The following is a 26,799-nucleotide window of genomic DNA, read 5'->3' as shown; positions in this document are numbered from 1 at the left end:
AATTGTTTGTTAGTAACTTTAAAAAAGGAAAAGGAAAGGTCCCATATTGGAAGTCTTGGTGTAAGGCAGTGGTTGAGACATTCAAAACAAGCTCCATATAAGGACTGCTGGCAGACAAAAATCCAAACCTGAACAAATTACATTATTGACTCTCAAAGAGAAAGCACGAGTTGGATAATCCATTAACAGAAATGTTAAACATTTCTTTGATAGATGTGTGGTTCTGAAGGGCTAACTTAAACCCCTTTTAAGATAAATACAGACAGGAGACATACGGTCAAAACCTATGTAGAAAAGACCGAGGAAACTAGAAACCACTAAGTCTAAATTTATGGTGAAATTACTTATAGACACTGGGTCAAATTAATTCCTGGTGTAAATCAAATTAGAGACCATGAAACATCTGGAGTAATATGGTATGTGCTAATAAAACCCAGTATTAGTATGTGCTAATTAAACTGCCTCTTTCATAAGGGCTAAATCTTGTCTGTATTAATTGGGTTGATTTTTTTCAAAGTAACGCACAGACCAGAGGAGTGAAGGATAAACATAATCTCTCATGCTTGCATTTCAGTTATTGACACAATACTTTAGAGTAGGTTTATGTGTAAGATTAGCATGGCCATCAAAAGAAGACATCATCTAGAATGGAGAAGGAATTGGTTAAGTTATCATGGGCCAAGTGTAGTGTGACAGGATATACAGTGCAGAAAGGTCAGGGAAGAGGAAAATGAGAGAAGCCTAAAAATCTGTCTTGGGGTTTTTAACTTGAATGATTTACAGTCTGCAGATGACACACAAGTAATTCAATATCAGAGGTTCCCAACAGGAAAAAATCATGTTCTCATTACATGAATCTCTTTTTTTGCTTGCCCTTAAGAGAATATGATTGAAATTTGAGGGGACATCATTTGAAATGATGGTGGAAAATGCTGTAGATGTTTTACTTAGCTTTCCCACAAAAACCAAACCAAACCAAAAAAAATAAATGCTATGTGAGGGGGAGGGAATAAAACTCAATATGTCATATTGTTTTAAAAAAATTAAGGAAAACCGTGTAAGAGGCTCAGATACAATAGTGCTAAGTGTAGTGTAAAATCAAAGACAAGTATTAGAGATGGAACCCAACCTATGGATCTCGGGATCTGAAACAGCATTGCATTGTGTTATTAAGGTTAACTTTATTTATTTAGTTCATTCATCAGTTCAGAAGTTAATGGAACTACGCATGTAAATGTGTCCTTGGATGCTCAAACCCATTTCTAGTACATGCTTACTTTTGAACTAACAATTAATTCCATTTAAGAAATAGGCTTTTGGTCATCTAAAACTCTGTTGGAGCTCCACATTTCAAGAGTTCTGTGGTGGCAAATATTTGGCTTAGGCCTGAGCACTGAATTTTGAACTTTTGGTCCTCTTTTTATTTGACTGTTATGCTGAGCTGTACTTGGCCTCTTTGGTAGTTTTTCAGTTATCATATGCCATTGTCTCTGGTCAACTGCCTCCCAACCATCCACTTACAATTATTGTTGTGCCACTTTGATTCAGGGATGCATAACTGAGGCTTGAAATCCAGACCCCTAAGGTTTAGAGATGCAGTTCAGTTAAATATTTAGGTTTAGTAAGCACCTGTAATATCCTGAATTCTGCTTAGTAAGCACCTGTAATATTCTGGCCTACAGGTCAGAATGCAAATCTCATGAGAGCAGGCTTTCTTTCAAGATTTCCAGTACTTTGTCTTTCAGGTTGGGCTAGAAATATCATTAGAACAGATTTTCGTATGGTATTTTTGTGCTGTTCCCACTCCAGGATGAAATCAAGGAAGGTAGGGACAGGTGAGAATGGTAATTATGCATAATTACACAGGAAATCACTTTTCCCTAGAAATGGTCTAATTCTGTATCCATGCCAAGATTGGCACTCCCATGGCAATTCTGTACACAGGGCAAATAATAGGCCCAAAGTGTGCTGTAAATTACCAGTATTTCAATGAATAAAAGACTGCTGACAAAGCATTTGTTCACATCTACTGTCACAAAATGTATCAGAAGTGCAGGCTTACAGGTAAAACAATATTTTCAATCAACACAACTGAACAGTTAAAGATCACATATTATAGTTAAGTGACCAGGACTAAACTGTTTCCTTTAGCGTTATTTGACAAAACCACTACTAAGTAAGGCTTCCAAATATTCAACAGATATTTAGATACTGGGCTCTGTGCATTACAAAGGTAGATGAAACCATTACACTAGACTGAATTTGTGCATATTGCTTCCTTCCAACAAAAAGCCATTTTGAAACATTTGTTTTGCTGCACTTTTTTATTGCTTTCTTTGCAGATTGGGATTGTTTGGGATGTATTCTATTGTCACTTAAGATGGAGACAGAGAGAAACCACAACAACCATCTTCAATGTAAGCAAAACTCTTTCACATCTACCAAGTGTCAGAGCAGACAAAAGAGCTTTGATCACTTTCAGTCTCTTTTAACAAGGACTTGTTTTAATTATAGAATGCTTTAGCTATTACTAAACATTTGCCTGGCACAGTTGGCATATGACATCATTTTACAAAAGCTTGGGTTTCTTTAGAGCATTCCAGCCCTAGGCTGCTGCTAGTAGAACTAAAGAAGCAGCATTATTTTCAACCAACTGAAGAAGGTGTCTTTTAAATTAGAGCCAATAAAAATAAGAAAATAATCCAGAGTCATTCCCAAGTAATGACCACAAGGCAGCAATCACCCACTGAAGACAAGTTCACATTCACCACTGCACCCGTTTCCAGCGACCTCACGACAATACTGAAACTTTCCCACTCCATTTTAGAAATAAGGGGCAGATAGAATTTCCAATAATCCCAACACCAACATTAATTTTACAATCTCCTATTGTTCTCTAGAAAAATAGCTAGGGAATGTTTTTCTTTCTGAGCACTGTGATATGCTCTAGCATATACACTGTAGTTTAAACGCTAGATGAAGTCAGTATAACATGAAAGGAAATTTGCTAGTCTCTCATTAATAGTGAAGAATAATGTCTGTGTTAGCTAGCTACATTATAATCCTAGGTAAATTGCACTAATAGTGTAGCTGATTTCTATCAATAACTTTTATTTCATGAAATAAAGGGCCCTTTAGAATGTAAAAGCACAAATTTGTGGTGAAATATTTTCTGGAAGTAATGCAAAGATCCTGTTGTTTATATTTAAATAGTTCTTTTAGGGAATAGGATGTGGGAGATATTCTTTTTTTTTTTTTTTAAAGTGCTATCAAAACTAAGCTGGTTATTCCCCACACTCTCCCATTCTCATAATGTCTTTTGACTTGGCTATTTTTATCTAGCACAATTTAGTGAGATGGAGATCTTTCATTTTCTGACTTATAAAAGTACATATAATAGATCTGGGATTTTTTTTTATGTGATGAAAAATGCAGTTTTTCGTCCACCCAAAACTATTTGTGAATTTGAAATGAATTCACCAACTAGTTTCATCCAAAGAAATCTTTTTAGGAACTTGACTATGAATGACAATGAATAGTCTTTGGGTCAGGAAAAGAATGAGACACTCCATAGCCTGGGGGTTAGGGCACTCACTTAGTTCCAGTCTTTGCTCCAGTCAGGGATGGCAGAACCAGGGGGAAGCTAGTGCCACCTCCATGGAAATTTCAGGGGACAAGATCTATGTTTCTGTCCTTCCAATGTTTTCTGCCTCCACAATATACTGGGAAGGTGAGAGTGGGACCACATGCTAGGATGGGAGACGGGACAGGGCAATGGCACCTGGGCCAGAGGGTGCCTGGGTATGAACTGTCAAGATGGAAGGGAGGGGGTGGAAGCACTGGGCACCAGACACCAATAGGAATGACAGTAGAAATTATTGGGATGACCTTGTCCAGCTGTCTTTCCCTGCCCCTGAGTCTCAGTAGGTCCTCTTGCTCCGCTCCTATCCCTCACACCACCCCCACCATTTTCACAGGGAATATCCGTGCCCCCTGCTCCAATGACCGTTGAATTATGGGGAACAACTTCAAAAGGAGAAATTGAGAGAGACCTGCCTTAGAATATTCCAGTGGATAGGGCAGTCCCCTGACATGTAGGAGACCCAAGTCCAAATCCCTTTTCCACATCTGATAGAAAGGGGAACTGGTGTCCCATATCTTGGGCGAGTGTTCTAAGCACTGGCCCTTAAGGTTATAAATAGCGGTGCCTTAAAATATCCATTTTGGGCCATACAAATCCTGTTTTGTTTGACCTGAAATGGATTGATTCGCCAAAAAGTTTTCAAAGTTGGGATTCAACACGAACTGAATTCTTCTCAATTTTTTCAGAACAGTCAGCAAACAGAAAAATGAATTACTCACCCAACTCTATCTATAAACCAATTATTCAAGCTTAGCATAGTACAACTACAGTATTATGATGGCAGTGGTAGCATAGTTTAAAGCTAAGGTTGAATTGCAAACTCTTATAACCTCCTTAGTTTAATTATGCAAAAGTTTTACAAACAAATTCCATTTGGAATAAAACTTTTGGTCTTAGTCCTTGACCAGAGATGATTTGGTTACTTGGAGTTTTCTGGAGTGTTTCAGCAAAATCAGTTGCATCTCTGTAAAATACTGTGTGTAATTAAGAAACAAACAAACATACAATTTCTTTATCCGATCGTGATTTTTTTTATGTCCCCAGGGCTTGATTCTGCTCCCACTGGCTTCAATGGTGCAGGACCAGACCCATGGTATCTACCTATACACCTGTGTCACAAGTAAAACTGAATTCAGGGCACTATTTTATGGCTTTAATTATTTTCTCCTCAAACTCATATTAGGACTTAAAAACATATATGTTACTCTTCAGCTCCATTTCTGCCTCAGTTAGAATCTGTTATCCCCAAATTATGTAACTGAAGAGTTAACCATTAGAGTGATTACAATTATTTTGCAACGTTAGCTTGTCCTCATTCACATGTATATAATTCCCTTTCCAGTGTTTTGTCTATTGCTTGTCAATATGCTTTCCCGAGTATCCTCCACCTCTAACTGTTTTTTGGTGATCTATAGGAGTTGTCTATCTCAGAGCCCTATTCTCTTACTAATCCCAGTGGAAGTAGGAAAAGACCATCAATTTGTGATAAAACTGATTCACAATTAGCACGCTTGCTGCTGGTTGTATTTGATTTTCTCTACAAAGCTGGCCAGTTCTACAGCTGCTTATTTTTCTCATGGTAAGGTCCAACAATTCTTGCATGATTTCTCTTAGTAGCAAGTATTACCAAGAATTTGACATTCAAACCTCATTTTTTCAGATCCATTAAGGAAACACTCTTATCTGCTATGAATATATCTTCAAACCTTAATATATCCTGAAAACCTTAATATCCTCAGTCCACTTCTCCTAAGTGAGTTTTAAGCCATTCTTAATACATAAGATTTTACTGGCCAATGTAACAATATCTTAGTGTTAACCCATTTTTCTATATAGATTGTTCAACAGGTTATATTCATCTGTCATTGAAAGCATTATAATAGATATGATTTGTGACTTACTGAGTCAGTACATTGGCTGTCTATTTACACCCAGAGCATTAAGATTGGTGTCAGGAATCCAAAAGTTATTAACTTGTATGAGACTGAATGCAATTTGACACCTTTTTACATTTGGCAGTTTTATCCCTCTATTGTCACAAACCTGGATGTAATTTTGTTTTCTAAGCTTTGGATTTACATGCTTCCAAAATAATTGCTCTTTTTAGTTTAGAAAAATATTCCTCTGTGTGTCTGCAGGGAGCATCTGCATCATGAAATTAAACTGCGGTGCTGTAGGCATCTTTATTATGCTACTCCTTCCCCAGAGAGTAACACTGAATGTACCCCAGTGTCTGAAATTTTCCAGCATATTTAACACAACTGGATCCATATTATTCTTAATTACATTATTTAACCCCCTGTTCAGCTTAATGGTCTGATAAATCACATTCTTCAGGACCCATTTATACTTCAAGGGTGAGAAATTAGTAAGATAACATCATTGACAGTGGTAGAAGCTCTGATTTAGCCCTATTAATATGACATTCAGAAACCTCATTAAATTTCTTGATCGCATCCAGAGATTGCCAGTCTTGCGGGTTGCTGAACGATGCCTGCGTATTATAAAACCAGCTGTATTTTCATCCCAGAGTAGCCTTAGCATTTCTATGCACAGGCCTGAGAGGCAGTTTTTTGCCATACCCCTCCACTCACCCTCCAAATACAGGTGTCTCTTGCCTATCTTCACACCCCAGACCATTCAGTCAGGAGAGATTAAGGGGGACTAGCGAGGATGATTCTTCGGTGTGCAACCTAAACTCTGACGACTCATTCTGTTTATGTCGTTAGTCACTTTCCTCCCCAGCTCAGCTGCTTGTGCCTTGTTTTGTGCATAATTGGCAACAATTAAAAATGTTTTGCTAGATTCAATTGTCCAAAAGAAACTGAAGGGTTTTGTGTGTGCTGAGTGGATTTTAGTACTGTATATATTTTATATTTATCAGACCATTAAGCTGAACAGGGGGTTAAATAATGTAATTAAGAATAATATGGATTGGACAAATACTTGGCAAACATTAATGCCACATTGTGGTACCTTCACCACGTTTGGTAGTACTTCTTTCCACAAAGAGTCCCATTGACTTAAATAGGACTGCGCACAGAGTAGTCTACGACTTGTGAGTAAAGGTATCACAATCTGTGCTAATTTAATCATCACAACCTCCTTAAACCCCCTTCTTTTTATGGTGAGTTAGTGTCAGGGTATGTCGGCCCAGCCTGCGCCAGCCAACTCAGGTTGCAGGACTCATGCTGCAGGGCTGTGTAGTCTTCTGGGCTCAGGCTGGAGGACCCTGCGAGGTGGGAGGATCCCAGAACTCAGGCTTCAGCCTGAGCCCAGAAGCCTACTTTGCAATGAAACAGCCTCGCAAGCCTGAGTTGGCTGGCACAGGCCAGCCGCAGGTTTTTCTTGTCTATGTAGACATAACTTCACATGCCCGGAGGTGTAAAAACAAGGGAGAGAAACTCACCAGGGCCTGACACTGGCACCCACTGAATAGGCTTTACTGCAGCGGTTCTGGATTAATCCATTGACACCAATTTGGCTCAGGCCTTCAGCTGCATTCTTTCCATGCAGCTTTACAAGCAGTACACTTAAAAGAAATAAAACCATACAAAACAGAAAGTACAAACCACACACTTGTATGTTTCTCCTAAACTCTCTGCCCTGGCTTTGTGGTTAGCACAATCCCGTTGTGTGTCTCTCTTCTTAGTAACTACCTTTCTTTTAAAGTGGTGATCCTACATAGGTTTAGCCCCTCTTAATTAGCCCCATCTAGGTAATGCTGCTCAAGCTTTCAAGTTCAGAAATGTTAGTAGGATTTTCTTCCAGGGACACCACTGAGGTGAGGTACAGCAGGACTTCCATTTCTCTCCAGAATTGACACAAGAGCCCACTGTGCACTTTGTCAGAGGGAGGTAATAATTATCTCCATTTTACACATAGGGAAACAAAGCTAGGAATTTGAGAGATATAACTAAGGAGACAGAGACAGATTTTTAAAGGTTTTAGGTACCTACAGGAATTGTCAAAAGCATGTAGGTGCCTAAAACTCATATTTCAATGGTGTTAGGTGCCTAGGTGCTTTTGTGAAAATCTCTTTAAGAGCTTAAATACCTTTAAAATCTGGTCCAGAGAGTCAGTGTCAGAGTCAGGTTATACTGAAGGAGCCCTTTGACATCCATCCTATCTTTAGTCCACTAGCCTTCACTGCCTCTCATGCTCTTTCTGGTGGTCACAAATCTTGGCTGTTCAGCAGAACAGGCATCTCAGGGGCAGGCAGGTAGAAGGGAATCTGTGGTAGGCCTCAGGCAATCAGCTGCACGGGACTGCTTGACCCAGTTGCAAAATTATGGCCATTTTGTTTACATAATGCACCCTCAATGGCCAGTCCTTGATGTAGGAGAGAGCATGAAAAATTTGTAATTTTAGGTAAAATCAGTAAGAAATGTTCACCCCTAGCAAACAACTTATGTTTTCAAGGTTGTCTTCATCTGGAGAAGGCATGACACTTTAAAGAAAAGTTAATAGTGAAGAGTTCACTTTAAAGTTATTATTAATTTTTGTTTATTCAAGCACTTCAATGGGTTGTACTGTATAGCAGAGCTTTACATAGCACCAAGGCCATCTTCACTGAAAGCATAGCATCATTCAAGGTACAAAGCCAGTTTCTGAGCAACTAGTACTGTATATAGTTACGTTCTTTGTAGGTATCATCACATACTAAAACATTCTGAAATGCTCCTTTTTTGGACTTCGTGCATTATCCTATCCAGGCATCTGCCATGTTTCCTACTCACTGCATGAAACCACTCTTCGAAGATGTGTGCACCTTGTCTAAAAAGCCAGCTGGGATGCCACAAATAGTATCTGTTCTATTTATGTCTGTGGAGTCATTACAATGGAATTTAAAGACTCATTTTATAGATCCAAGATGAGGATCTTCTGTGTGTGCTAAATGGGTGAATCCTTTCCAGACCACTTCTTATTTGGCTGGAGAGGAACTTGAGGAAGCATTTTAGAGAGTCAGCCAAAGCCATTTTTAGAAAGACTGGGTGGGATTCATACCGTTGATATCCAAATAAAAAGAGGCCTCGATTTTAATCTCTACATAGTTACTTTGTTGTAGTTATGAAACTATGAATTAACTTTTAAAGCTTTTGGGGATGAAAGGAGATATATAGATAAATGCCTGCTTTCTTTTTGTTGCATGGGAAAATATTTTAGCCAATGTCCTGGTGGCGTAGCCTTGTGGACTTAACTTTTGTTTATCTTGTGTCTGTGTGGTATACATTTTAGTTTGTTTCCTATGAGAGCGAGGGAGGGAAAGAAATGTAAGGGAATGGGGAGGAAATTGCGTTTGTATGTATGTGGTCAATGTGTTATGCTTAAACTGAAGAGTATTAAATTCTTTCTAAAATGTCTAAATATCAAGTTCTAGCTTAATGATGAGTTAGATACGAGGTGTAACAATACCCTTTTTTGACTGTAGGGCAATGAGTGGTAGTACTTACAGAGTTAATCTTGTAGACCCTCTCCTAACTGAAGAATTGGCCCCATTTTAGAGCTCTGTAGGGAATGAGACTGGGTGGGAAGAGTGTCCCTGTGATTATGATGTGAAGAGAAATAACTGTCAATCCCTGAAGCCTTCTAAAGTATCAGAATGCTATTCTCCTTCCAATCCCAATAGACTTTCCTCAGCAAAAGACGCAAAGTTGTTTGTGAGGTTGCCTGGGTACAACTTCTGGCAGAATTCGACCCATTAACAGACAATTTTACTTTTGAGGGCAAATGAAGGGTGACATTGGGGGTGGAACAAAAACATTTGGATTCGTCTGGAAACTTTGCAAATGTGGCGAGGGATAATTTCATTCTCTGTGAGCACAGCCATCCTGTTTTCCCCATTCATTCTAATTATTCCTCTTTTCTTTTACCTCTTTACCTGGAAGATGGGACGTACTCTATAGTCAGGAGAAAAGCTATTTGGCTGCATTCTGTATCACACTCTACTACTGTCAACCAGAGCCTTACATTTTGGCATCTCAATGAGCCTAGTTTAAGCATAGCACATGCACACACACAAACATACAGTCATTCTTTCTTGGTTGCCTTCTCTTATGAAGTCAATGTAGCTGCACAGGTGTATGTGGAAGGCAAAATTTGACCCAATATGTGTGGCTCATGGTAACAGTATCCACCAGAGAATGCTAGCCAAGAACCTACATACAAGTCAGATACTCCGATTTAAGGCTGCATTTTTTAATTGAAATAAATACCACAAAAGTAGTTCTATTTTCTGTGTGAGATATCAGCTACACAGACTTAGCAGAACACCTTACTTACAAGTTCCCATCATCATAAGGTATTTCTGTCATTGCCTATACCATCTTGTGCACATAAATCATTTCTATAGGCAGCTAACCAAGTTAGATTGTTAACCCAGATTGCTTTGAATGAGTGGAGAGGTGAGGGGGATGAATGGCTTATTTTATTCTAGAGAGCAAAAGCCTCTCCCCATTCTCTCTACATACAGTCCACCAATCAGGCAGTGCAGGAATGACTGGAGGCACTGAGCAATGATATAATTTGATCTCTTTGACATTGTATCTTAGTAGATGCATACTGACTGACACGCTTCTTTTCTGTTTTTCCACCAGCAGATGGGGAAGCTCTAGATGCTTGTTAGTACTTCTTTGATTTGTCTTCGTATGAAATTATAATTCAAGAGCAGACCTGCACAATAAGGACATTATTAGAAAATGAGCTCTACAAGTGGAAGTGGATGAGCTTGATTTGATTTTGATTTTTTTCAATGCACAGAGTATATACTACCTTTCCCTCTTTGTTTTCCCTACAATGCCCCTGTATTTTATCTTTTCCACAATGTCAGTTTACAATTCTACTTAATATGTTAGAGTTCCCGAATTTGCACTCAGCCATGAAGAAAGTCCCTCTCCCCACCATATAGGTAAATACACATAGCTAAAGTAAGGGGAGCATGCTGATTTTGTGAAAGGAAAAATATAATGGAGACAAATGTGCCAAAAGATGGGGTAAACTGAATAATGCCTTCCTCCTTAGAACTCTGATGATTATGATGCAAGTTCTGTTCGATACTGAGTGAAGACCATCTCTTGCAGGGGTTTTTACATCAGAATTAGATAGATAATCCATTTTTTACGACAAAAGTGAAAGATTTTCAATTATTTTCTTTTTTGAACATTCAGATAGCCATGGTCACAAACCGATACAACTCATGCTGGCAAACAAAAGTCTCTCTGTCTATCAGGGAACACACTGTTATTAGAGTAGTAAGTCTAAGTTTATGAATTACTTGTATTCATCCTAATGATCTTCTCTTTCCCAGCTCTTGCCATCTTCCCCTACCTCAAAAAAACAAAAAACCAGTAACCAAGCTCCTGATATTTTAGTGTGTCTTTATAAATATTATTACAACTGTGCAAGAAGGAGTTAGAACTGCACTTTGGATCAAAGGTTACTTGTTAAGCAAATAGAGTAATGCCCCTCACACAGCCTCATCAGTTGTCCATTGCTGGGGCAGAACAAAATTTTCAGATTCTAGAAAAAATGATTTCTAAATAAAAACCCTACTAATAAAAACATCACTTATGGGACAAAGCACGCTTAAGTCTTTGTGCCATGTGGAGCTTGTTCTTGTCCACAGATCAGCTGGTATCTAAAAGACTCTTAAAACTTCCTATATGTTTCCCCCTCCCTTGTACATCTACAGATCTCAACTTCAATGTTCTGTTCTTTCAAAGTGGGTAAAATACCCAGTGAAATCAGAAGAGTCATAAACTGGAGTTCTAACGTGTAACAAGAACTGACTATTGGAAGTAGATCCACCATGCATAATTAAGAGAAGAATATTTGCACTTCAAAGTTTAGATGAGGCTAAATCATCATTTACTTTATTAATTTACTTAATTTTATGTTGGCAACAGTATGTACATGTGTACTATTGCCCTCCTATACAGCAGAAAATGTCAGAACCTGTTCAAGTGAATGTCAGTTTGTAATTGGTATGCTTATAATTATATGCTAAATAAACATGTCTGTACTAAGAGCATCCTCTGCATGTCTGTTTTCTATATGCACATTGTACATCCTGATGTTCTATTTCTTTCAGTTGAATGTCGGTTTAAAAATGACAGTGGAGAAGTACACTGAATCCCTGTGAGTAGCAAAGGGTTAAGGAGCAAAGACATGCAAACCTGGGGAGGGAGGAAAGGCATAAAGAATTGTTGCAATCTGATGAGGATTAGCAGACCACCACAGAAAAGCCCCAAAGCATCCTTCAGACCTAAGTGGGGAGGGGAGAGTAGAAGGTTACTATGGGAACAACCAATTAAATGAACCAATACAAAAAAAAGACATCTACACCTCAACCAAACTACACAAACAAACAATAAAAACAGAACCATAAATCAACTAAACTCTAAAACTAATCAGGAAATGGAAAAACTAAAAAACCTAAAATATAAAAAATTCCCTCACCCCCTGAAAACCCATTAAAGAAATAAAGAGGGGGAAAACCTCCACATTGTAAATAAAACACAGATTGCAAACATAAATACCACATAGTGCATATGTAATAAACAGAATCTCTCTTGGCAAGGGATACTACACAGAAAATAATACCATTCTCTAGGCTGTCTAGAAAGTAATATTACTTTTCATATTATAACCACTTCCATAACATCAGTGGCTCCAATCCTGCAACATGTAGTGTATGGACGGTCTGCTTCACCCATGGAGAGTCCTGTACACAGTAGACTGGTTTTGTACTCAAATTCCCTTAGAGCTACTTTCATTTAGAATTCCAGCATTTAAAGTGGAGTATGTTGGTGAACCTTGCATTCCAAGAAGATAGAAGAAGTTTTAAAAAAGGTTTACATTAAAGGAGAGTTATGGAGACTTTAATCCACACCTTCTTTCGGTTCCTCATCATGAAAGTTATATCCACTGATAGTCCCTTAAACAGCGATAGAGTAAGTGAAAGTAGATCTTAGGGCCTGATCTGAAGTCAATGGAAGTCTTTCCTAAAGGGAGTCAAAAGTAGCATAAGGGGATCTTGATTTGCAAATTATCTTTGCATTTGGCCTTGTGAGTCTGAGCATCTCATAAAGGCCAACCATTTGGCATAACATACATGTTTGAGAGGGCAAACTGAAAGTGAAAGTTATACCACTTTCAGCTCTCTAGACTATTTTAGACTGGATCAGACTCACCTCTGAATTTGGCCCACTGTTCACCTCTGAAGCTTTCAAAAGTATATTACCAGTGAGCTAAGTAAAACAACATAAACATTATCTAAAAGTAAAAATTGTTTCTTAAAAATATTTCATAATGCAAAGCTCAAACCAACTTAAGAGAAATTTAGTGACTATTACTACTAGTCAGAGAATGAATCATGAGGAAAAAAGACAAATACTCTTCAACTGACAAAGAGTTGTGACAAAATAAAGGCAAAAGTAAAACTTGGCATCTAAGATTAATTCACAAGCTGAAAGTATCTTGGAAATGTGTATTATTGGTTTGTTTTGCTTAAGATTTATGAATATGAAGTGAACAAAAGCTACATTGTTTTAAAAATTAAAAAAGCACATTTCAGAGGATTGCAAGCAACCTTCTTTCTGCTTTACTTATCAGATAATGCAAATGCTCAAATTACAGTTGTCCATTAGGTGAAAAACAGGACTTTATGGCCCAAATTCTGAAAGGTGTTCTGTCCCGTGTTCATGAAACTGTTTGAGTGGGTAAAATGTGTTGTTTATACCAGAGATGGACCTAGGCAGAAAAACTTAGACTTGAATCCAAATCTTACCAGAGTTTTAGGTTGTTGAGTTGCAGAGTTTTCCAGGCTTTGGTTTGTGTCCTTCTGTACCTCAATGTAGGGCTTTTTCATCTTCTAAGCAGTATACAAGCTATTAGTAAATCAACCGAGCTGCATGAATATTAGAGGGGGGAAAATCATTGAATTTTTGGTTGAATGCTTTCATTAATTTTATTTTGCCATCATTTGAGTTTGGTTCTTCCCATTTTTTGGGCAGATCAAGTTTGTCTGTCACGTATATCTGCAGAAGCATGGGAGAGTACTGGTGATGAAAGAGTCTTTGCATTCTTCCTGGTAGCAAACTGACAACAATGTGATGAATTTAACTAGTTACAATTAACAAATACAATTCACATTATAGTTATCAACTATGGCAGAGAACGGTTCTCACTTGATCCAGATTTTTTAAAAAATTTCAAATATGTTGAACAAATTTGAATTAAAAATTCAAAGAAATTGTATTTTTCTCATAATCATTCTGCAAGCAGAAGAAGAGGCCAAAATTATCATTATTTGCTTATCCTGCTTAGTCTCCATTTTGTAGATGGAGGACCAGATCCCCAACTGGTACAAACCAGTGTAGTTGCATTGGCTTCAATGGAGTGATTCTGAGTTACAATCTGGCCCTCATAAACCAAGACAGAAAAGTTAGGTGATTTGACAAAGGTTCCAATGAGAGTTTGTGTCAGAGAAGCGAATAGACCTCAGCAGTTCCTGGGACCCAATCCTATGCTCAGACCCAGAGTTGGGTTAAGCAGGTATGGGGCTCCCAGAAAAGCCCTTTGATGCAGGCTTCTGTAAGGGTTAAGATTGAATGTGTGACCATGTCTCCCAGCCTATTTGAAACTCCTGTGCCATGCAATTTTTGGAAACTGGGCATGGGGCAGTTCCATAGAAACCAGGGTATGTCTGTTTGTGCACTGAACTAGGAGTGCAATGGACAGAAGATTTCTGTTAAACAGAATGTTTCAAGACAGTAGGTCTCCACAAATATAGCTGAATGTAGAATTTATCACGCAAAGCCTCTAGTGCTGGTGATAATGCATGAGACAGAAATAACCTAACTTGACTCTAAGAATGTACAGATCAACAGTTTGGGGGGGGGAAATCCCTTCTGTTTACCAGTAAATATGTGAAAATAAAGAACTATGGAATCCCCAAATGCCATTTTTACAGACGCTCCTTTCAGGGTAGAAGGCACTTGGTTTCAGAATTGGTGGAGACTTTACACAGAATAGGTGGCATCTTGTTACTAGTTTTAAATAAATGGGAACTTCAACAAGATGGAATGAATAGTTTAAGTAGAAACTGAACCCCACCCATAATCTGGAAACCCATCAACACCTATTGAATTCCATGACAGTTCTGCACACCTGGGGTGAGGCTGTTAGTATAGCAGACAGCTCCAAGACAACGTCCCCACTCATCCTTTCTTACCATGAAACGCTTTCAGGGGGGCTGAGCACCTGCATCCCCACCCTCTCCCCATGCTCTTCAGTGAGGACCAAGACAGCCATTGGTCTTGCTCTGCCCATGTTTGGGAGGCCGCCACCATCACTAAGTATGGCTTACCTGTGTGAAAGAGCTGCTTTTGTTCAAGGTTTAGGGATGTGACTGCAAGGACTAAAATTCATTCTCCATCTTGGAAGGAAGGACTTTGGACTTAAGAGACAGATCAGGGAATGACAGACTGCAGCTGACAGGTTTCTGTAATACGTGATGCTTGAATAGGTATCAACTAGTTGTTAAATGTGTTGCTTTCATGCATAGAACAACACATCTCCCATCTTTAGTTGGTCCCCTGGATCAGTGGCAGAATGTACCACTCCATACCTGGAGAGCAGAAGGTGGAAACAGGTTGGTGTTGTTGCCTCAGCATTAGGGCTAATTTTCTAGACACCGATCCTGAAACATTTATGCACATCTAGTGGGACTATTCACAGTAGCAAAGTTAAGGATGTGTGTAAACTACTGTGTGTGCTGCTAAGGAACCATTCCTTAGAGGAGGGGCTGGAATTTATGGAAGTTGTATATTAACTCAAACTTCCCTACACATCTGCAGAAGTGGTGCAATGCCAGCTCATGTGACTGGAAAGTTAAGAACCCTGCTGGGTTCATACAGCCCTAATCTTTAGATGGATGACAATTACTATTGATCGAGTCTTGTGATTTTAAAATTCCCATTATAGGATCTCAAAACTTCCTCTACTTATTTTGAGAATCTCCATCTCAAAGGCAAAATAAATCCAGAGCATCTGGATTTTCTTTGTACACCAGGGTGGGGTTGTGAAACATTGCTAATGAACTTCCATTAGCAATAATGGATGGCAGCTGCCAGTAAAATGAACAAAATATAAGTTCAGAGATTCACTTCTAGTTTGCATGTCATGGTGAAAGCTGTATGCAGAGTTTCTTGTATCTGTGTTGGTTCCAGGATACTGGAGAGAAAAGGTGGGTGAGGTAATATCTTTGACTGGACCAACTTTTGCTGGTAAAAGAGACAGGCATTCAAGCTTATGCAGAGCTCCTGAAGATCTCTGTCTAAGCTGGGAAGTTTGTCTATCTCATCAACAGAAGTTGATCCAATCAAAGATATTATCTCACCCACCTTGTAAGTTGTAAATTTTACTGAACTTCTCAGACACTAAGCATTTCCTGACAAAGGGATATGGGGAGATAAACAGGATAGATCCAACTGAGAGACTGGGCCGGGTTACAATCTCTGACCTGACATACACTGATGTAACTACATTGACTACAAGGGACTTGCATCTGATTTATGCCAGTGAGAGATCAGAATCTGGTCATTTCCCCCGCATATGAATATTTAAATTTGGCCCCTCTGTTTCTGTGACTGAAGATGACTCAGGGCTTGTCTACACTTACCTTGGAGATTTGACAGCAGTCGACCAGAGTTACGCAAAATATGTAAAAAGCTTGTGTAACTCCTGTCGACTTCTATGCTTCTGTTCTGCACTCTGTCTTCACTGCACTGCGCTGACGGGAACTGTGTTCCTGTCTATGCAGTGCTAGGCCACTTGAGAAGGTGGTCTTAATATGTCGATTTCTGGATCGACTAAGCGGGTCTTCACTGACCGCTCAGTCGATCCAGATAAGTTGATCTGATGGCGGCAAATTTGCCGCCGTCAGTGAAGACATAGCCTCAGTCAGCTGGGAAGGCACAGAGGAGGAGAAATACCATCTTCATAATATTCTCTCCCATCATGGGACTTCCTCTGGAGCTCGTTGGGGAGTGAGATACACTAGATTTGAAGGAATGGGGCTGGGGATGAGAGGAGAAGTTACTCTCAACAGCAGCGATGGTGGAGATGCATCTATATTAATGCTGCTTGAATTTTGAGAGGCACTCACAGACCCTGTCTAGGTGCTTGCACATTCCTAATCACCACAGTATGTGTTTGGGAGGCTGCCAAGTTACCATCATATGAAGTATGACATTAACATCTTGTTATATATTGTCCATGAATATTTCAATAGCAATAGCAGAAAAAAGTAATTCTTTTCTATCAACAACTATAGATTTTATGATAATCCAATGTATATAAAACACATGATAGCAACACACATTCCAGTAACTAGTAAATTAAATGAGGAGGCCATCTAATTTAATAGTGATTTTAAAAAAAAAATATTAAAAAAAAGTACAGGATGGTCTGCAGAAAAATTGACGAAGGGAAAGGGAATTCAGTCTTTCACAGTCTGTTTATATTCATATAATTTGTACTAGGTAGGTAATTAGAAGAGTTAAGAGAGAGAAGGTCTGATTCTATAATGCTATGTGAAGCCCACTCTAGTCAATGGAACTTTGCAGCAGGTTCACAGAACATTACACTGATATGTGTAAATATGTGTAAGCATATAGACAGGTATGTGGGCAGATATTTGGTATGTTGGAGGTAATTAACATTCTTGCAGGTTTACATTTGGTACAGAGGTAATTTTACAATAGAGCATTCTGTTTAGTGATATTGCTTTTGGTCATAAGGTGTATATATTTCTAGTTTCCATGTCTCTCTCTCTTTTTTTAAAGTTACATTGTCCAGATCTTCTTTCCTGCATGTGGGGCCTCGCATTAAGATATTGTATTTTTTCCTATCTGGTGGCCTGTGGTTTGTCCGTCTCTGTATCACTTTAGTGTTTCTATTTTGGTGCAGACTTATAACATCCCAGACTTCAGATCAAGGGTTTCTAATAGAGATATTGTGTCATGGACCAGCTTCCTTCCTATCTGAGATTATGCGGCCCACTCCTCCCATTCACAATCACATTACATCCCTATGACAACTACAGAAATTGTTTACATGGAAAAATCACATTAGAAGAGTATTTTAATGGATTTTACAGCTGTATTTAGTGCAATAGTTGTTTTATTCTTTATTTCAACTTCTCTGTCTCCCGTCTGTTCTGTTTCTCATAGCTGGAAACAAGGAGAGTCAGCACCATGTGACCAGCCAGTCCTCTGCGGTAAATTCTCTCTGGACCAACACGCAACCATAATTTGAAGTGACACAGCAGCTGACCAACGATATCATGGGGACAGATTAGAGGCCCTAAGACTGTCACATCTTCACAGGTAACAGGTTCCTCTTTAAACTTTAATAGATTCCAAAATGAAAAAAAGCAGCCTTAGTTTCAAAACAATAACAACACACAGTTAGGATTGCTGTGACTATATACTTACATTTCATATCATTATTAACAAAAGTCAAAAGTAAGGTAATCAAAAGTTAAGCACATAATAGATCTTACACTGTAATACAAAAACCTTTATTCTCGATGTTTGTAATTTATTATATTTTTAATGTAGAGAAGAAATGGGGGAAGATGATGGTTTCATGGTCTACAAAACACACTTTTCTTAACAAATTCAAAGAAATACATATGCTATAACACAAAAACCTATATTCTGGCTGAGATAGATACAGCAGTTTCCTGGCTATATTTTATTGAATTAAGTTTAATTATTTTTAGGAAAATTTTTATTTTTATTAAAAAGCGAATGTGTTTATGTGTTATTGTGGGATTATATGTAATACGTCTAAGAGAGAGACATGAACAGTGTAAACCCTGGGAAGAATTATGATCTTCAAAGGGCTATATTAAAAAATATGCCAGACAGAATGAACTTCAAAGTTAAGTGGGTTTCCCACAAAATCTCTGTGGGGAGGTATATGCAAATATTTCTTCTCTAGTTATGCAAGAACTCAGCCTTTGAAGCTCCACCCAGGGATGGGACATTGATCACCTGTTATGTGAGGACAAGATCAGAGGCCCAAGGAGGATAAAGGAGTGGCTCACAGATTCCTGGGTGTGCTTGTTCTGAGCCAAGGTAGTTAAGAACTTGTAACCACAGAAAAACCCTTTCATGGGGTTTGAAGGACTGACTTCTATCTTAGCTCTCATTGGCAGTGTGGGGTGATTTCTGAAAGCTTATTAGCCTGTGTGTAGGTTCTTTTAATATGTTTTTTTCTGTAATGCTTTCACCTTAAGAATAACTGTCCTTGCTTAGGAAAAGCTATGTGGTACCTTATAACTGAGGGCAATTAATCTGTTCCTAGCCTCTGAGGAAAAAAACGAAATTAGGCCTGCTTAGGCAGTCTTAACTTGCTGGGGAATTCACAGTGTAGGCAGGGAACTGTCTGACCTGGAAATATCCCAATCAGGAGGCAGTGTGACTCTACCCAAGAGAGGTGATAACTGGGAAGCTGGACGCCTGAGGATGAGTGCCCTTGGAGGAGCATATAGGAGGAATATAGATGCAGTTGACCTGAACTGTGACACTGGCATTTGAATTTTATTATCATTTTTTAATGTACAGAATGAGAACAGAAGGATGAAGGTTGCGTGGTCTACAGACCACAGTCTGGGGATTGCTGTTTCAGATAGCACCACCGCACCATATGTTAGTGTTCTGTGCTCTCTCTCTAAAAGAAGAGAGATCATCCACAATATGAAACAAAATGTCACTTAAACTTTGGTGCACCGTTCTAGCTCTTCGCAGAACTAATCTGCATAATGGAGTGGAAATTCCAGAGCTTCCGTTCCACTAGGGAGTTAGGAATGGGGAGAGATTCACTTTCACGAAGAAAAGACTTCTCCCCCCGAAATATGTGGCTCCTAGGAGTTCTCCTACAGGTCAATGGCATGGTTCTCTAACCCCAGTGGCCACTAAAAAATGTACTTTTAGTAGGAGACCTGCTACGAAAGATTACCATAACTACTGGCTGCCCCCAGAACCTCCTGCTTAAGGAATATGTTTGGAGGAGGTTCTGAATTGCAAATGGGCATCATCTTAAACTATTGCAGACTTACTTTGGTAGGTCTGCTCCCATGGGATGGGTGACTCCAATATAGTTTGGCTGGCCCCCACGTTCCAGTATTGGACTATAATACTCTTGCACGTTTAAAATCTACAGAGCTGGTACCCACTCACTTTACTGGTGCTTCAGTACTGTTGGTTGGAAAGATAAAAAGGGGAGCATGCCAATAAGGTGGCAATACCTTCTTTCCTCCTCCAGCTTTTATTTTGAAAATCAGTCTTCTGATTTCTTTGTAGTCCATACATCCTATTATTGTTTTACTTTGAGTTAAATGCTTTTTCAACTTGATTAAACTGTTGGAATTTTTTAAAGTAATTTTTTGTCAAAAATTGTTTTTTTCCCCCCAAAACTAAAAATATTCATGAAAACATTTTCTTTTTAATATTTTCTGTTTTACTGAAAACCAAGAATGAAACATCTTTGTTTTCCCCTTCTCCCTTTCCCCTCCCCCTCCCCATGGCAAAATGGAAATTAGAAAAATAAAATGCAGGAAAGAAGGAGAAAAACAAGGGGTGGGGAAGATAATGAAAATTAAGGGAGAGCTAAGCAGCAGGGGGAACAACCTTTAAAAAATGTCAGATAAACTTGTAAAGCCAAAACTTTTCATGAAAAAATCTTTGATTTTTATTTTAACCATCTTTATACTTGATATTCTGTGGAATGCTATTCCTACTTTTGAACCTACGAATCTGCATTTATATATGTTTAAACATACTGTATCTATTTGGATTTACAAAATCATGGGACTTAAAAGCTTTAGATTGTGTGTGTGTGTGTGTGTACATTTTTCACTATTTTTTAAATGTCTTCCTATGATATCTGTCTTTGCATGCCTTGGAATTACCCCCCCCCCTCCCCCCCCGAATACTTTCCCTATTACTCTGAATATAGAATATTATTATCAAGAAACTATAAGTACTTTATCAAAATATTTTACTGCCAATTGATACTAACTGATCATTCCCAGTTAGCAATATCCCTTAAAAGAAAATGTTTAGGTACCAAAATCATGATAGCAAAAGTAATCTATAAAAATCAGAGTCAAAATTAATGTTTTTTGTCTTGTGATTAAATATGTGTTTTCTTGATAAGAACAATGTATTTATGATTATCCTGCGGGCAGTGTAAGATTTATGATATCCTTAGCTTTTAGTTTCCTTAATTTTATGTGTTTGGATTTTGGAAATGATGCAATAGGTAAGTATATTGTCACTTAGCAACTGTAAGTAGTTTTTGAAGCAAAGTTTTTGATTTTGGAATATATATGAAGTTTCAGCAGGAATCTATACATGGTAAATTGTGACAAACGTGGGCCTCAAATACGTTCCTGGAGTCTCTTTGTTAGCAGTTATGGTACTTCAAACAAAGTTTGCATATATTCACACACATCACAGCACTAAGATATATATCAGCATCCTACGAGATATGAGAAAACTGTTACTCAGGTGACTAAGCTATAAAGCTAGACATATACACCTCAGCTTATATATTATTATTTTATAGCACCCAGTGGCTTGCAAGGTGTTTCATAGAAGACAATAGAGAAATGGTTCCTACCCTAAATGCATATCATTGAAATTTTAGATTCAACACCATTAATATTGTGTGAGGATGGGGGTTACGGCAATATATTCATTTTTAGTCATATAAATTCAATATATTCATTCATATACTCAGTTTAGGAATATGCACATCATAGTGGTTCAATTTAGGGGTTATTTTTAAAATATGTTTTAAAAATAAAGTTGGTTAATACTCTTGGCTCATTTATTGTGGGCACTGTGGAAGAGAGATCTTTAGGAGGGATTTTAATGAGGAGAAAAGTGTAGTGGCTTGTCAGTCAGAGCTGGCAGGGCTTTCCTTACAGCGTGGCAGCAAGCTACTAAGTACAGACACATTTGTGGGAGAAATGGAAAAAGGGGGCAGCAAGTCTCGTATCCTTAGCAGAGTTGAATTATGCTGGGACAACATAAGAAACAATAACCTTGTCTGCAATTTGACTTAGTGCTAATTTCACTTCTCAGGGTAGGTATCCCGGTGCAGTACCCTAGTATAGGTAAAGGAAGCCATGATTTGCACTCGTAAAACTTACCCCTGCCTGAAATTGAGATAAGTTCCACCAGGGCAAATCCCAGCTTTTCTTATCTGCAGTAGGATTTGGCACAAGAACAGTGTCATCAGGGACTGAAAGCAGGGGATAATCCCCAGTACAGACAAGGGCCAAGTCAAGAAAATAGGAAAGAGGAGGGTTATAGGGCATGGAACATAGAGACAAGATGATTAAATTTGATGTGATGGACAAATGGGAGCTAGTGGAGCTGATTAGAGCATGAAAAGGCTTTGATTACTGAACATCTCTTAATATGTTCAGGGGTTCATTTCAGATAAACCATGGCATAAGTGGCCTTTGAGGCCTGTGAGGGTCACTTTCATAAGCGGCCCCAAATTTTGAGGTCCCAATAAAGTCAGGCTAGTTCCAGCTTCCTCCTTCATTGCAAAAGTTAGTTTCTAATCCTTTTCTTTGCAGAGGTAAAAATAAACTGATTGCTAGGGTGGAATGTTCACGGCTCATTTGGATTCTATGATACCTGTGACCACAAGTGCCTCCATTTTGGAGAAGACCTGAAACCAGTTTATGGCTATGCGGAGCAGTATCTCCTAAATTGACCCTGATGAGATGAAAGCTGCCAGCCTTCCCTAACTCCTCCCCAGATTACTGCCTGCACCTGAACAGGCCCCTCTGCTGGACGTGGTCTTTGATCACAAAAAGAACAGTTAGATGGTATGAGAGGCATCCTGGTGTAGTGAACTGAGCATGGACCTGGGAGCAGGAGACTTCCACAATTTAATCCTGTCTCTGACACAGGCTTCCTGTGTGGTTTTAACCTCACTTAATCCTACTGTCTTTTTTAATCCACCTGTAAAATGGGGATAATAATACATGCCTAGTTCAGAGTCCTTGTACACATAAAGAGGCAGAGTGTGGAGAGCAAAATTGCTTCACAAACCTCCTCAAAAATATGGGGACAGATTCTGCCCCTCATTTCTGGCTCCTTTGCATTGCTCTGGGGAACTACAAGGGCAGCCAGGAATTCTGCTAGTGTTAGAGTATCTTGGTGCTGTATCCAGTATAGCCAGATACACACTGCGTTCTTCCTTCACCCAAGTGTGGAGGTATGTCTGGGCAGGCTGGGCACAGTTCAGCTTCGAGTCTATTACAGAATCAGGGGAACAGAGAAGTGACTTAGAGCCATCTTTCTTTTCCCAACCTGATCCTGCACTGAGCCCAGTTCAGCTAGACCAGGGGATCCAGCCTGCTAAGTTCAGAGCCCTGGAAAATACAGAGACTTCTCTGAACTTACTCAAACAAAGAAAGGTCTCTGTTTGTTTTTTCTTCCATCCATCTCACTTTCTTTCCAGAGTCCAATCAGATCCTTTTCTCCCTTTCCCTATCTCTAATCACTTCTGTGATGTGCTACCACTATTTTAACAAGTGACTTCCACAAAAATTTTCCTCTAATGCCATGTCTGTTCTAAGGGCGCTATAGCATCATAGCTAAATTGACAGAAGCATTCGTCAGTCATCCCAACTGCATCTGCACCACAGGTTAGGTTGGCCTAGCTAACCGCAGAGGGTGGATTTTTTGCCTCCCTGAGCACTGTAGCTGTGTCAATCTAAATTTCAAGTGTAAAACCAGGTCTTAGCCTGTGTCTCAGGGTGTATGCTGGCTCACAGTGAGAAGGGATGAGGAATTGGGAAACTTTAAAGAAAAAAGTTTTCTAATAACTAAGCAAAGGGGAAACAATCCAATTTAAATGCATTTGCTTTCAATGTTTTGTAATGTGATGTATTTTAAAGGCAAAAAAACATTGCTGATGATAAGTACTTTTTTTAGCCCCATGGATTATTTAGCAGTATCTTGATGGGGGGCTTGAATTCACCAGAGCACTCTAATGCTTCTTTTGTTTGCTCACAAAATTTTACTAGATTCTTGTACCCCCACAGCCCCTCTTCAGCACATAATTGATTTCCATTCCTCTGAGCAGCCCGCACTCTTTTAAACCTTCAGTAGGCTTCTGCCCCAACAGGACTTATGTGAAGGCTTTCCATTTGCATTCCAGAGAAACCAAAATAATCAGTGTTTTTAGTTGTGGGGGGCTTTTGTGGGTATTTTTACTTCCAGCAGCAATGACTAGGGTCAAATATGGTTTTTTCATGGCATTTCCACCTTTCTGGAACACTAGGACAGGGGTTCTCAAACGTAAACTTTTTTATGCTAGGACCCTCCTTTGAAAATATTCCAGGCTGTGACGACTCTCCCCTGCCATGACACCCTTATTGGCATGCGTGGGGCTGACAGCTCATGACCCCCCACATAATAACCTTGTGATCCCCTGAGGGGTCATGACCCCCAGTTTGAGAACCCTCTGCACTAGTGCCATAAAAAGACAAGATCTCACATTATTCTGTACCTATAAACAGCTCTCTAGGGCTTGAATAAAGCCAATTAAAATCTTACCTTGAATCACAAAAATGAGAATTTGCCTACACCCTTTCACTATGGTTCAGTGAGCAACAGGAGGTGTGCTTAACTTTGATTTTTTCCATTCCTATTACTACAGTAGTGTCTGATCCCTTGTCAAATCTATTCAAATCAGATACAGTCAAAGCAACGCCAGGTCAGAAGGTCTCCAGAAATGAAATCATATTTTTAAAGGTGTGACCACAGCCCACTTATCTACAAAAGCAAGCCATTCATATTTAGGTTGAGGGTCCATACAGGGACTTACTAATTCCCTACTCTTTTGCCTAGCAAATACTGAAGGATATGGAATATCATGCACTATTCTCGGATCTTTTTAACATAGTAGCTAGTTTAGACACAACAGTGATTTAAGGATAATGCATTATATAATATTGTGGAGTTTTACCATGAACACTGCCTTTTGTGGCTTTAAATCAGGTCCTGTAAAGTAAGTTTAACAAAGTTTACATTATCTACAGTATCTCTGATTTTGTTTTTCCTCATGATGCTAAATAGCATAAATAATAGTATCTTATGCCTAAGATATCATTCCTCTATCAACCTCCTATGCAATAGTTTATTATTTCTAAGCCCTATTGTGTCTAACATACTTTGATGCATGACCGTTATGCTGAACTTCCCTTTTAAGGAAACTCGTGTCAAGGGTGCATCTAAACATGTATTGTGTCACAGTAGGCAGAGTGCACGGCATAAAGCAGAGCCATTTGAGTGTAAAAAGGGTCCCATTGACAGTAATCAGGACTCTTTCCTCAATCCCCAGCCCTGCTTATTTAGTCTAGTAGAATATAAGAGTGTATGCACAGACAAACTGGCGTCCTGTTGCATTCCTCCAGGGTAAATAATTTATCAGGACTGATGCTGATTAAGTGCAAATGGCAAGAGTGTCAGGATTCCAGGTGACACAGTGGTGTGGGCTGCCTTTCACCTCCAAAGAGTGTGGGTCACATATCATTCCTCAAGTCCTCTTTTGGAGAATATTTAAGGGGTTTCTTATTTGGGAACAAAGATCTTTTGGGAAAAAACACATTCCCTCTGTCTACAGTCTCGTAGTACATATAGTTCCTGAGTGTGCATTCATTAGGAGATAATTACACAGGGTAGAATCCCCTTCAGCCAATCAGATCACTGGTATTACCCAAATGACTGTATAAATCCTGTTCATTCAGTCTTCTCTCCTGATTATATCGTTTATATGCATGTTAGACAGTGTCCAACATTTATCTTTAACATAACTCCCATAGACTTTAACAAAGTTAAAGCAGGGATCATTTGGCCTAATAAATGTACTGGTGCTTAGGCATCGTGCCTTAGAAATATCTGACTATACCAGAGTGGAAAACTCTAAGCCCCGGATCCCCATAATAAAGGTATTTAGGCATTGCTTCCCCAATGTTGCAAGGTCTAAGACACATTTTCAAAAGTGACTTAGGCACTTAAGAGCCTAAATATCATTGAAAGTCAATAGGATTTAGGCTCCTAAGACCCAGATCCTTAAAGGTATTTAGGCACCTAGCTCCTGTGGATTTCAATGGATCTGGGCCCTGAGTGCCTACGTCACTTTTGAAAATGGGATTTAGCTGTCTAAATCATTGCAACACTGAGCAGAGAAATGTCTAAAAACCTTCAAAAATCTAGACCAAGGACCCTACCCGTTGATATAGATAGAACTCTAAGTCTTTCGGATAGCATTCTGAGAACATTCTTTTAGAGCTCAAGTTCTGAGGGTGTTTTTCTGCAGAAGTTTAGATACAGGCAGGATTAACTTTTTTCTAATGTCTTAAATTAAACTTTAGAATATTAGCATTTCAGTAAAATAGATTTGCCAAACTACAGATATCTAAAACTAGACTTAAATAGCAATGTGCATGAATTAAAGCCCTGAAGTCCAACAACCTTGAATTTGGGGAAAATGTGTACCAGGATCAGAACTCTGCCTGTGTCATGGATAGAGCAAGTCAAAATTATTTGTGCAAAAAGTTTTCCCACCAAAAATATGGTTTCATTGACACCAACATTTTTTGTAGGAAATTGTGAATTCAGACAAAATATTGTGTGTTTTCTGGAGGAAATGTCATCATAATTTTCATTTTGTTTTGATTTTTTGGTTTAAAGAAACTAAAATGAAATTACACTTTAAGTTGAAATGTCAATTCAGAACAAAAGGTTTTTGTTTGGAATCACTACAAAACTTGCCACAGGAACACCAAAATTGTGTGATCAACACATTTCAAACAGAAATTTTTACTCAAAATTTCTGACAGGAATTTTTTTTTTCTATCCAGCTCTAGTAATGGGGCTGAACCAAATTCCCAGATCCAAACATCCCCAAACTTTGGAATCCCTAAAAAAATTTCTTTCACTCCTCTCTACCTTTTTGGTAACTTTCAGATTTCAAAATCCGTACTCTGTGGCAGCTGGGGGAAGCCTCTTTTTTTCCCCTCTGTCACTGTTTTTTGGAACATTTTACCCCAG

The 26,799-nt window shown here is 38.8% G+C and overlaps 1 long non-coding RNA gene across 1 annotated transcript in view; it reads left to right on the top strand.

Moving 5' to 3' along the window:
- The window catches only part of LOC137154638 (uncharacterized), a 164,985-nt gene that overhangs the window by 25,142 nt on the left and 113,044 nt on the right, over positions 1-26,799 (top strand). Inside the window, exon 3 of the long non-coding RNA XR_010920258.1 lies at positions 17,878-18,033. This is a non-coding gene — a long non-coding RNA (uncharacterized lncRNA). The remainder of the gene's footprint in view (positions 1-17,877; positions 18,034-26,799) is intronic.

This window comes from Emydura macquarii, unplaced genomic scaffold (genome assembly GCF_026122565.2).
Source record: "Emydura macquarii macquarii isolate MOO-44397 ecotype Brisbane River unplaced genomic scaffold, CSIRO-AGI_Emac_v2 contig_1263, whole genome shotgun sequence".
NCBI lineage: Eukaryota > Metazoa > Chordata > Testudines > Chelidae > Emydura > Emydura macquarii.
This window is presented reverse-complemented; position numbering and strand designations above follow the sequence as displayed.